This window comes from Chionomys nivalis, chromosome 2, assembly GCF_950005125.1.
Source record: "Chionomys nivalis chromosome 2, mChiNiv1.1, whole genome shotgun sequence".
Lineage (NCBI taxonomy): Eukaryota > Metazoa > Chordata > Mammalia > Rodentia > Cricetidae > Chionomys > Chionomys nivalis.
The window spans coordinates 11,763,790-11,773,419 of NC_080087.1; the positions used below are offsets into that span (position 1 = coordinate 11,763,790).

The 9,630-nt window shown below is 46.5% G+C and overlaps 1 pseudogene; it reads left to right on the forward strand.

Annotated features, from left to right (window-relative positions):
- Positions 1 to 227: 227 nt before the first annotated feature.
- On the forward strand, positions 228 to 328 carry LOC130870567 (U6 spliceosomal RNA; annotated as a pseudogene).
- The last annotated feature ends 9,302 nt before the right edge of the window (positions 329 to 9,630 follow it).

The following is a 9,630-nucleotide window of genomic DNA, read 5'->3' on the forward strand; positions in this document are numbered from 1 at the left end:
AAATAAATAAATCTTAAATATAAATATTTATATATGTAGCAGCAAAAAATATAAATCCATTGAATAAATTTGAAATCTATGAGTGCATAGTAAGAAGATAGATAGATGATACATAAAAGATAAATAGATAGATAGATAGATAGATAGATAGATAGATAGATAGATAGATAGATAGATAGTCTTACCTCAATTTTACAATAGCATGCCAATCAATGACCATTTAGCACATACTTTGGCAGCACATATACTAAAACTGGAATGATACAGAGAAAATTAGCATGGTCCCTGTGAAATTGATATGCAAATTTGTGAAGCATTCCATATTTTTTAAAAAAGAAAATCACCATTTAGTAACCTTTGTAGTAATAATTAAAGCAAGAGACATCAGCAGATCCTAAATCTAGTGGCAAATTTGATGAGAAATGGGCCATTTGCATGGTCTCAAGCCCTTATTTTAAAATGAAAAGAGAATAAGTTCATGGTGAAAAAGCCTAACCTAAAACCTGAGACAAGCAATTAAAGCTAATACTATTAGCCTGGCGGTGGTGGCGCACGCCTTCAATCCCAGCACTCGGGAGGCAGAGGCAGGTGGATCTCTGTGAGTTCAAGGCCAGCCTGGACTACAAGAGCTAGTTCCGGACAGGCACCAAAGCTACAGAGAAACCCTGTCTCAAAAAACCAAAAAAAAAAAAAAAAAGCTAACACTATTGTCCAGCTACTTGGGTAGACATGGCCAAATTTGGGGACCACAGCACAGCCTTCCAAATAGCGCAGAAATCATAGACAAAGGGAAACCATAGAAAACCACAAGCAGTGGTGGCACGTGCCTTTAATCCTAGCACTCCTGAGGCAGAGGCAGGTGGATCTCTGTGAGTTCAAGGCCAGCCTGGTTTACAAGAGCTAGTTCCAGGACAGCTCAGACTGTGCATAGAGAAACCCTGTCTCAAACACCCCCTCCCCCCCAAAAAAGGAAAAAGAGCTGGATGGTACTGGTGCACACCTTTAACCCCAGCATTTGGGAGGCAGACGCAGGTGAATCTCTGTGAGTTCGAGACCAGCCTGGTCTACAAGAGAATAGCCTCCAAAGCTACAGAGAAACCTGTCTTGAAAAACAAAACCGAAACCAAAACAAAACAAAAAAAAAAAGAAAGAAAGAAAAAGAAAACCATAAGCGGTTCCTGAAAAACACATGGTTTGCCAAGAATCAGAAAGTTCCAGAAGCTATAGGCCAAGTGCCAAGGCTATGGCACATGCCATTGCTATCCAGACCCTGGTAAATCCCAAGGAAGTCAAAATCGACAGTGCTTTAGCCACAAATTCAATTAACTTGTCCACATTGCCCACCCCAAGCTGCAGAAGCACCTTACATCCCCATTGCATGGGTGCCTACAGCACTAGTGTGTCCAGCTCTCCTGGCCAGTGCCAAGGCCAAGAACCCTGGTCCCCATGAAGACTCTGGGACAGAGGTCTTCACCAATCCCTGTGAGGACGGAAAGACCACTATCTTCCCGGGCTATTGTCTACACAGAGCTGTTATCCCTAAATGCTATTTGTGTCAATAAATCTGAACCAGGACCTGTAGAAAAACATAAATAGCATTGATAACAGTCAGATGGAATCATGTTCCATCTGATAAACTGCAGTAACAACACCAACCGCTTGGGCGAAATTTCTACCCAAACACTTACTGACAGGAAATATCAGGCGAGCACAGACTGAAGAAAGGTCTACAGAATCACTGGTCTATAGTCCTCAAAGATGCTAGCGTTCTGAGAAACATGGGGAGACCTGAGGAATGTGGCGGGCTGAACTCAGTCGAATACCAGGGGTCTGTGGCTTTGTTAACCAGTCAGACCCATTGGTTCAGGGGTCACGGTTCACACGCAGAGAACACGCAGCAAAGACTGAAACCCTGGAGAAGAGCTGTGGACTTCACACTGGAGTCTGTAGAGTCACGTGGGAGAGCGTAGCAAAGCGATGGGGCAGTGTTTCTCTTATCTGTACACTGGGAAGTGTCACCTATGACCCCAATGGATGACACACTGGGTGTGTGTGGGTGCCACTGAGCTAAGTGTTACATAACTTCCCTCCAGGGAGTCCCTGGCCTCTCCCTCTGTTCCTCCCTGAACGCACTCCCCTGTATGTCCCTCCCGGTTCCTATTGCTGGAGTTGCTATGGCTCTCAAAGGCCGTTGTTCTCTTAGTTCCTTGATGTTCACAGGACCAGGTTTTGGTTCCTGGGTGGTACAGAGGGACATTCCTCAGCTAGCTGCAATGTTCCTTTTCCTTCACTTCACTTTTGCCTCCTGTCCCCACTCCACTCCAGCCAAGCTAGTCGAGGTCACTCCCCAAAGGCCTTGTCTTCTCTCCCCTCTCTGCCTTCACAGGATTCTCTTTTCCTTGATGTCCCTTCCTCTTGTCTCTCTCTGGAGAGAAAAGTCAACTTGCTGTCATCTTTCTCACTTCTCACAGTCACCCTGTCCCTTGGGCATGGTCAGGGAGCCTAGAACATACCACTCCCATGCTCACTTCCAACACCCTTAATTTCTGTAACTTGACCCCTACCAATCACTTCCCAGTGATCAGAAAGCACTCAGAGGCAGGGGTCACATCCTCCTCAGGCCTGCAAACCCACCACACAGGCTGTGTCTGCTGTGGCCGGCCCTCCATAGTTTCTATTGGTTAACCTAATGGCATTGATAATAGCAACAAGTATTCTATTTACTATTTGTTTGCCAGCCCCCTATCAGGTCATTTGCTAAATGCATCCATGACTCAGGGTGAGAGGAGCAACCTACCCTTCCCTCCAGTGAGATGACATCTTTTATGGCACAAATCTCAAGGGAAGTCCACAGATGGGAGGGCCTCCTAGCGCCAGTAAACGTGGCTCACTGGAGCCACTGTCAGAGTGGACAGGGAGTTCTCTCTTAGGCGGGGCTCCCCAGGAAGTCGAGGCAGGTGTGGGGCTCTCTAGGAAGGCACCAGGCCAGGGACAACCACTCACAGGGAGTAGGGCTCTGTGCTCAGCATGGAAGAGTAAAGGTTTCTCTGCCTCTCACCTGGGAAGCAGCAGTATCTGGCCAGTTCCTTAAAGATCAGATAAAGAACAGGGGCAGGAGGCAGAGAGATAGCACAGTGGTTAAAGTGCTGGCTGCTCAAGCGTGGGGTCCTGAGTTCCATCCCCCAGAGCCCATGTACAAAACCAGACATGATGGTGCATGCCTATAACCCCAATTCTGGGGAGGTAGGGACAGGAAGAGCCCTGGAGCCTCACTGGCCAGCCCGCTTAACCAAATCAATGAGCCCCAGGTTCCAGGGAGAGTCTATCTCGAAAGAAAAAAAGAAAAAAAAACCAAGGTAGATTAAAGTCTCAGCCCTTCACAAAAAACTACAGGCAGCTAAGGAATGCCAAGAGTGGGAGAAAAAGTCTTTTTTCCCAGGGAAGAGCACACCAAATGATTACCCAATACCAGGTGCTCAGCCCTGAAAACACACACACAAATAGCGTTATACAGACTGAGTAAATTGCCTTTACACACACACACAACAATGAAAAAAGAGGTCATGAATTTGAGAGGCAACAAGAGGGGATATATTGGAAGATTTGGAGAGAAGGACGGGAAAGGAGAAGTTATGTAATTATATTATAATCGTAAAAAATAAATTAATTACAGCTGGGGGTGGTGGTACACACCTCTAATCCCTACACCAGAAGGCAGAGGGACGTGGATTTCTGTGAGTTTGAGGGCTGCTTGGTCTACATAACAAGTTCCAGAGTAGCCATTATGTAGAGAGACTCTGTCTCAAAAACCTAATAATAATGATGATGATAAAATATAAAAAATAAAATAATAAGTGTAAAGTTTTTAAATGTAAAAAATTTTAAGTTGATAAAATATAGTTTGTACTTTAAGTCTATCAAAAATTTAAAACCTATTAAACATTATGATATATATTTGTTTTTCAGGATCAAAATAAATGTTATCAATAGGAAAAAAAAAGGAGTTTGGCTTCTGAGGTAGGACATCCCAGGTTGACCTCTGACCCCCCCCCCCATGCACACACACAACAGACATAGTTAAAGAATAAAGGAAAGAGAGACACTTTGTCTACTACAATCCACTTAACAGACTCGAGTTTCATATACAAATACATTAGAAAACAAAACAAAACATGGAACACGGCCAATTGACCGAAAGATGGTTCGCTCTGCCCTGCTGGACAGGAAGAAAAACCTAAGGCTGAAACCTGCCAGCGAGTTGGAGAAATAAATCACATCTGTTTAGATTCCTGTCATGCCATCGTGAGCCTGGCTGCTCCTCCCCAGCAGGGTCCGGCTGGTGCCTGATACCTCCTGGGCTGGTTATCTGTCAAAGGGAATGTTTGGAAGATGTGTCTGTCCACCCTCCGTTGCCAGCCCCTCAGCACCCCTGTTCCTGAAGCTCTTGCTCTTTTGCAGAGAGCTAAGCTGGGGAAATAGACATTAGCTCACCCATGACTAAAGAGTCTCTGTCCTAGCCGGGCGGTGGTGGCGCACGCCTTTAATCCCAGCACTCGGGAGGCAGAGGCAGGTGGATCTCTGTGAGTTCGAGACCAGCCTGGTCTACAAGAGCTAGTTCCAGGACAGGCTTCCAAAGCCACAGAGAAACCCTGTCTCGAAAAACCAAAAAAAAAAAAAAAAAAAAAAAAAAAAAGAGTCTCTGTCCTGAGCTGGGTCCTCTCTTCTTACAGCTTCCTGCTCTGTTTCGCGATGTAGACAGCCTGCCATCCTGGGCAGACCGGCAGAGCAATTTAGATTGTTTTGGATTGTTTTGGTGGCTTTTCGTTGTTGTTGGTTGAGTGGTTTGTTTCATTTTTGGCTTTATTTATTTTTGTTTTTGTTGTTGTTTTGTTTGTTTGTTTGTTTGTTTGTTTGTTTGTTTTGGAGACAGGATTTCTCTGTAGCTTTGGAGCCTGTCCTGGACTAGCTCTTGTAGACCAGGCTGGCCTCAAACTCTATAAGTAAGATAGTCAGAAACTCCTGATTCTCCTGCCTCTCCTTTTCCAGGGCTGGGATTGCCTGCTCTGACTGAGTTCTGTTCCGTGCAGAGGCAGTGGGTTTCCCTTGGCCTTGGGGGACAAAGCTGCTATGTCCAACCATCCCACAGTCATGACTGTCCTGAACCCCAAGAACCACAGGCAAGGAGAGGACGGCAGATGCCTCAACAGGAAGTCATGGGGTATGGAGTAGGCTGACCTAGAGCACAGAAGCCACCAGGAGACCTGCCACTCCACACCCCCCCTCCCCTTCTAGTAACAAGAGGACAACAGTCCTCAACAAGGGTTCTTTCTATGGCTCACAACCTCTGCCAGGCTCTACAGTAAGCACATTGTTACATCACTTGGTTCAATCCTTGCCCCAGTCATTGGGGACTGGGGATTGTGTCCCTCATATTTTCAGAGAAGACTGAAGGTGAGTGAGCCTGCCTAGTCTCCCAGCTACCAAACAGCAAATTCGGTCACCAAGGCTTGTTCAGCCTCCTCTTCTCCCCTGCGGGGGTCTTGAGTCATCTCATCCTTGGCTTTGACTAGACAGTGACCATGCATGATGAAGACTCATGAGGTCACATATCAGGTTACCTGGGGTATCTTTATCATCTTCTCCATGCAGTCTTATAAGGGTATACAATCTAACCCCTCCTCCAGGAAGCCTTCTCCGCTACCTGTGCACAAAGAAGGAAACCCTCACTTACCAAACCCTCCCAGGTCCTTTCTTGGCCCCTTTGATATTCAAAGAAGAGTTCAAGGCCCAGAAGCCTTGGCACTGGCTGGTTGAGATACCAGACCCTCCTTGAAACACGTATTTCTTGGTGTGTAGATATGTGTGTGTACATGTGGGCAAGTATGTATGGAGGCCAGAGGGCGGCCTCTAATATCTTCTTCAGTTGCTCTTCACTTTGTTTTTAAAATATTTGTATTACTATTGGCTTTTTCTCTTTCTTTCTTTCTTTCTTTCTTTCTTTCTTTCTTTCTTTCTTTCTTTCTTTCTTTCTTTTCTATATACAGTTTCCCAGTAGCTATGGAGCCGGTCCTGGAACTCGCTCTGTAGGCCAGTCTGGCCTTGAACTCACAGAGATCCACCCACCTCTGCCCAGCACTACTGTTTTTGAGACAGGATCTCACTACATAGCCCTGGCTAGCCTGGAACTTGCCAAATAAAGTACGTGGACCTCAAATAGAAATCTGCTTCCCTCTGAGTATTGGAGGTAAAGGTGTATGCCCCTACCACCAAGATATTTATATATTTTTAAGTGCGTGCATGTATGCATTCATGTGTGTGTGTGTGTGTGTGTGTGCACATGTGTTGTGGGCAGGTACATCTAGAGGCCAGAAGTGTTAGATCTCCTGGAGCTGGAATTACAGGTAGTTGTGAGCTACCAAACATAGGTGCTAGAAACCTAACTTGGGTCCTCTGCAAGAGCAACATCTTAACTACTAAGCCATCTCTCCAGCCCCTCCATGTTGATTTTGAGACAGGGTTCTTACTTTTTTCTGGAGCTGGCCCATTAGAGCAGGCTGGCTGGAGAATGGGCCCCATCGATGCCCCTGTCCTGCCTGCCCAGTCCTGGAGTTGAAGGCGCACATCACCATATCCAGTTTTTCACATAAGTTCTAGGGCTCAATCTCTGGTTCTCACTCTTGACTGATGAGCACTTGACTGCACGAACAGTCTCCCTGGTCCTGAAACCAACATCTTAACGAGACTCCAGGTGGGACCAAAGCGCCTTGTATTCTGAAGTCCGTTTCCCGATACACCAGAGCCCTTAACTGCCAGTCCTCTGATTCCGGAGCTATCTGCTTGTAGGTCCTTCAATTTTTGTTTGTTTGCTTTTGTTCTTAAGGGACCGTAAGTGCTGAGACCGGCTTCTGCAAAGCCCGAGTCTGTCCGGATTGCATAGAGGCTAGAGCAGAGCTGGCAACAGGAGGTCCTCGTCCGGAGAGTGATGGATCACAGCTCCATAGACGGTGGTATGCTGTCAACCAGACCTTGATGTCTCTAGTTCTCTCAGGTCCCACCTTCCTCTGGGTCCTCAAGGCACATAGGCAAGCCCTGCGTTTTGTCAGGCCCTCTGAGATACAGTTGGAGTAAGATGTCACACCTTGATTTTCTTAATGCCCAAAGAGCCCAGGTCCAAGCCTGGCCTCCTTCATTAGGGTCCACCTCCCTGACCCACAACTCAGGTGTCCCAGGGGCACTGAAGGGGCTGTGCATTCTTGGCAGCACAAGAGGGAGCCACCTCCTGCGGGCTCTGGAATTTCAGAACCCAGTTCATAAAAGACTTTATAGGAATCCTGTGGTCTCTGCCAAGCTGCCGCCTGGATCCTGCCCTATTGTGCTTCTGCGGAGTTGTCACCGCCTCCTAAACAGCGCTCCCCCTCTCCTTTTAATCACTTATTTAACGTGTGCACAGGCCCTTGAAGAGAAACTAGCTACATGCTCTTTCTCACTTCCTGTGAGAAGGGTGGGGCCCACCGGCTGCTCGTTCCTTGACAGTTGCTATGATTGAGTGTGGGAGTTAGGCCTTCTTCAGGCAGGGGAGTGAACCGAGCTGTCTTTGGAATGCGAGTGTAGGCCATGCCGCCCCGAAGGGCTTGCTGATAAAGGGAAGTGGCGGGGAGCACGCAGTGTGTGAGTGTGGTGTTCAGGGCACACCTGTCCTGAGAGTGTTGTGTATGGTAAGTGGTGTGTGTGTGTGTGTGTGTGTGTGTGTGTTGGGTTGTATTACATGCCTCCGCCTTCTTCCCTTGCAGAGGTCTTTTGTGTTTCGGGTGGTCTTCGACAAGGGCAGAGAGTAGACTTTTCTTTCTAATGATGAGAGCCAGCTCCTCTCCTTAGGTGCAGGAGACGGACTCTTGGTAGCTACTGTAGGTTTCACGGTGTCTTTTATGGCTCCCTATGAAGTCCAGTCCCAGGTTTTAAGGATATGAGTCTTCAGGGGTGGGTCTCAAGCCAAACCCAGAGAAGATAATCTTCACCTCGGTACCATCTCAGATCAAGACAAGGTGAGTCCTGGTGTTGAGCTGGACCTGTACACTGCCTCACATGTACGAGACCTTTGAGCCTTGGGTCATGTGAGCCATCAGGCCCATCCCAGAACAAAGTCAAGGAGAGTGCAGTTATAAAAGGCAGTCTTGATGGCTGCTCTGCATAGGTACTCCTTTCCCTTCTTGATTTAGAGGCAGAGACCTAGAAGGGATAGGAGTATAAAATCTGGACCTTACCAATCTGGAACCAAACTCAGTTCTGTCACATACTACGTACAGAGTCCTTAAGCAATTTATTTAACCTTCCTGTGTCTTGCTCTTCATCTACAAAGAAAGTATGGTAGAATCACACACACACACACACACACACACACACTCACTCACTCCATGGGGCTGCTATGAGACTCAGGGGGGTTGGCAAAGAGTTTAGAACCCCAATGACTATTAGCCATGACTCTTGGGGACTCTGAGTCTTATAGTCCACCAATGACCTGTTAGGGCTTGCATTTTAATCCTCTGAAACCCTGAGGGTAAAATTCATCCATGGAATTTCCTACACAGCGGAAAGGAAGTAAGACCGGTACACATCTTATTTCCGGCTGTGCAGACACCTTTTCAGATGATGTGCTGAGTGGCAAAGCTCTAGCTCTGCTCCAGGAAACACACACACTGCCCGAGGGAAAGACACTGACCCTACGGACAGCCTGTGAGCCCGTGCGCATTCCTTTCGCGGATGTGTGGTGTTGAGGATGGGACCCAGGGCCTCGGACATTAGCTGAGTAAGCGGTCGGCCACTGCAGTACACCCAGGGCCTAAACCTTTCTACGTTGGTAACTCATTTCATGAACTTAAAACTAAGAGAATATCCACATTCCGAATCGATACCTGAGAAGTTTCTACTGCTATTTCTACCTAAATACATGGCTTGATGAAGACAGGACAAGACAGGATCCCATGAAGTCTGTGGAGATTTGCTTCTTGTTACAGTCTTAATACCAATCGTCACGCTGTCTTCGGAGCCTCAAGTCTATTTAAATAAATCCATGGGCCCGGTGGTGGCGGTGCACACCTTTATCCCAGAACTTGGGAGGCAGAAGCAGTAGATCTCTGTGATTTCGAAGCCAGCCTGGTCTATAAGAGCTAGTTCCAGGACAGCCAGAGTTGTTACACAGAGAACCCTGTCTCAAAAAAAAAAAAAAAAAAAGTTAATAATTAATCAATTAGAAAAATAAATCCGTGGAACTGAAACACAATACTATATTAATCATTTGTGTATCCACTCCTTCATCTAGCCAACAATTATTTATTAACACATTGTATGTCAAATATTACGTTGGAGGGTACTAAGGTTGTAAGGACTCATAGATATGATACAGGGGTTAATAATAATACATAACATTTATATTATGATAAAAATCAATACAAGAGGGCCCAGGGGATGGTTCAGTGAGTGAAGACGCCAAGCCCTGGTCTCTACATGGCAGAAGGAAAGAATAGACTTCAGCAAGTTCTCCTCTGGTCTACGCACATGCGTACACACAAATAAATGAGGAAATAAAATGTAGTTAAAAAGCAACAAAAGAAGGAATACTGTTAGTGGCAGCAG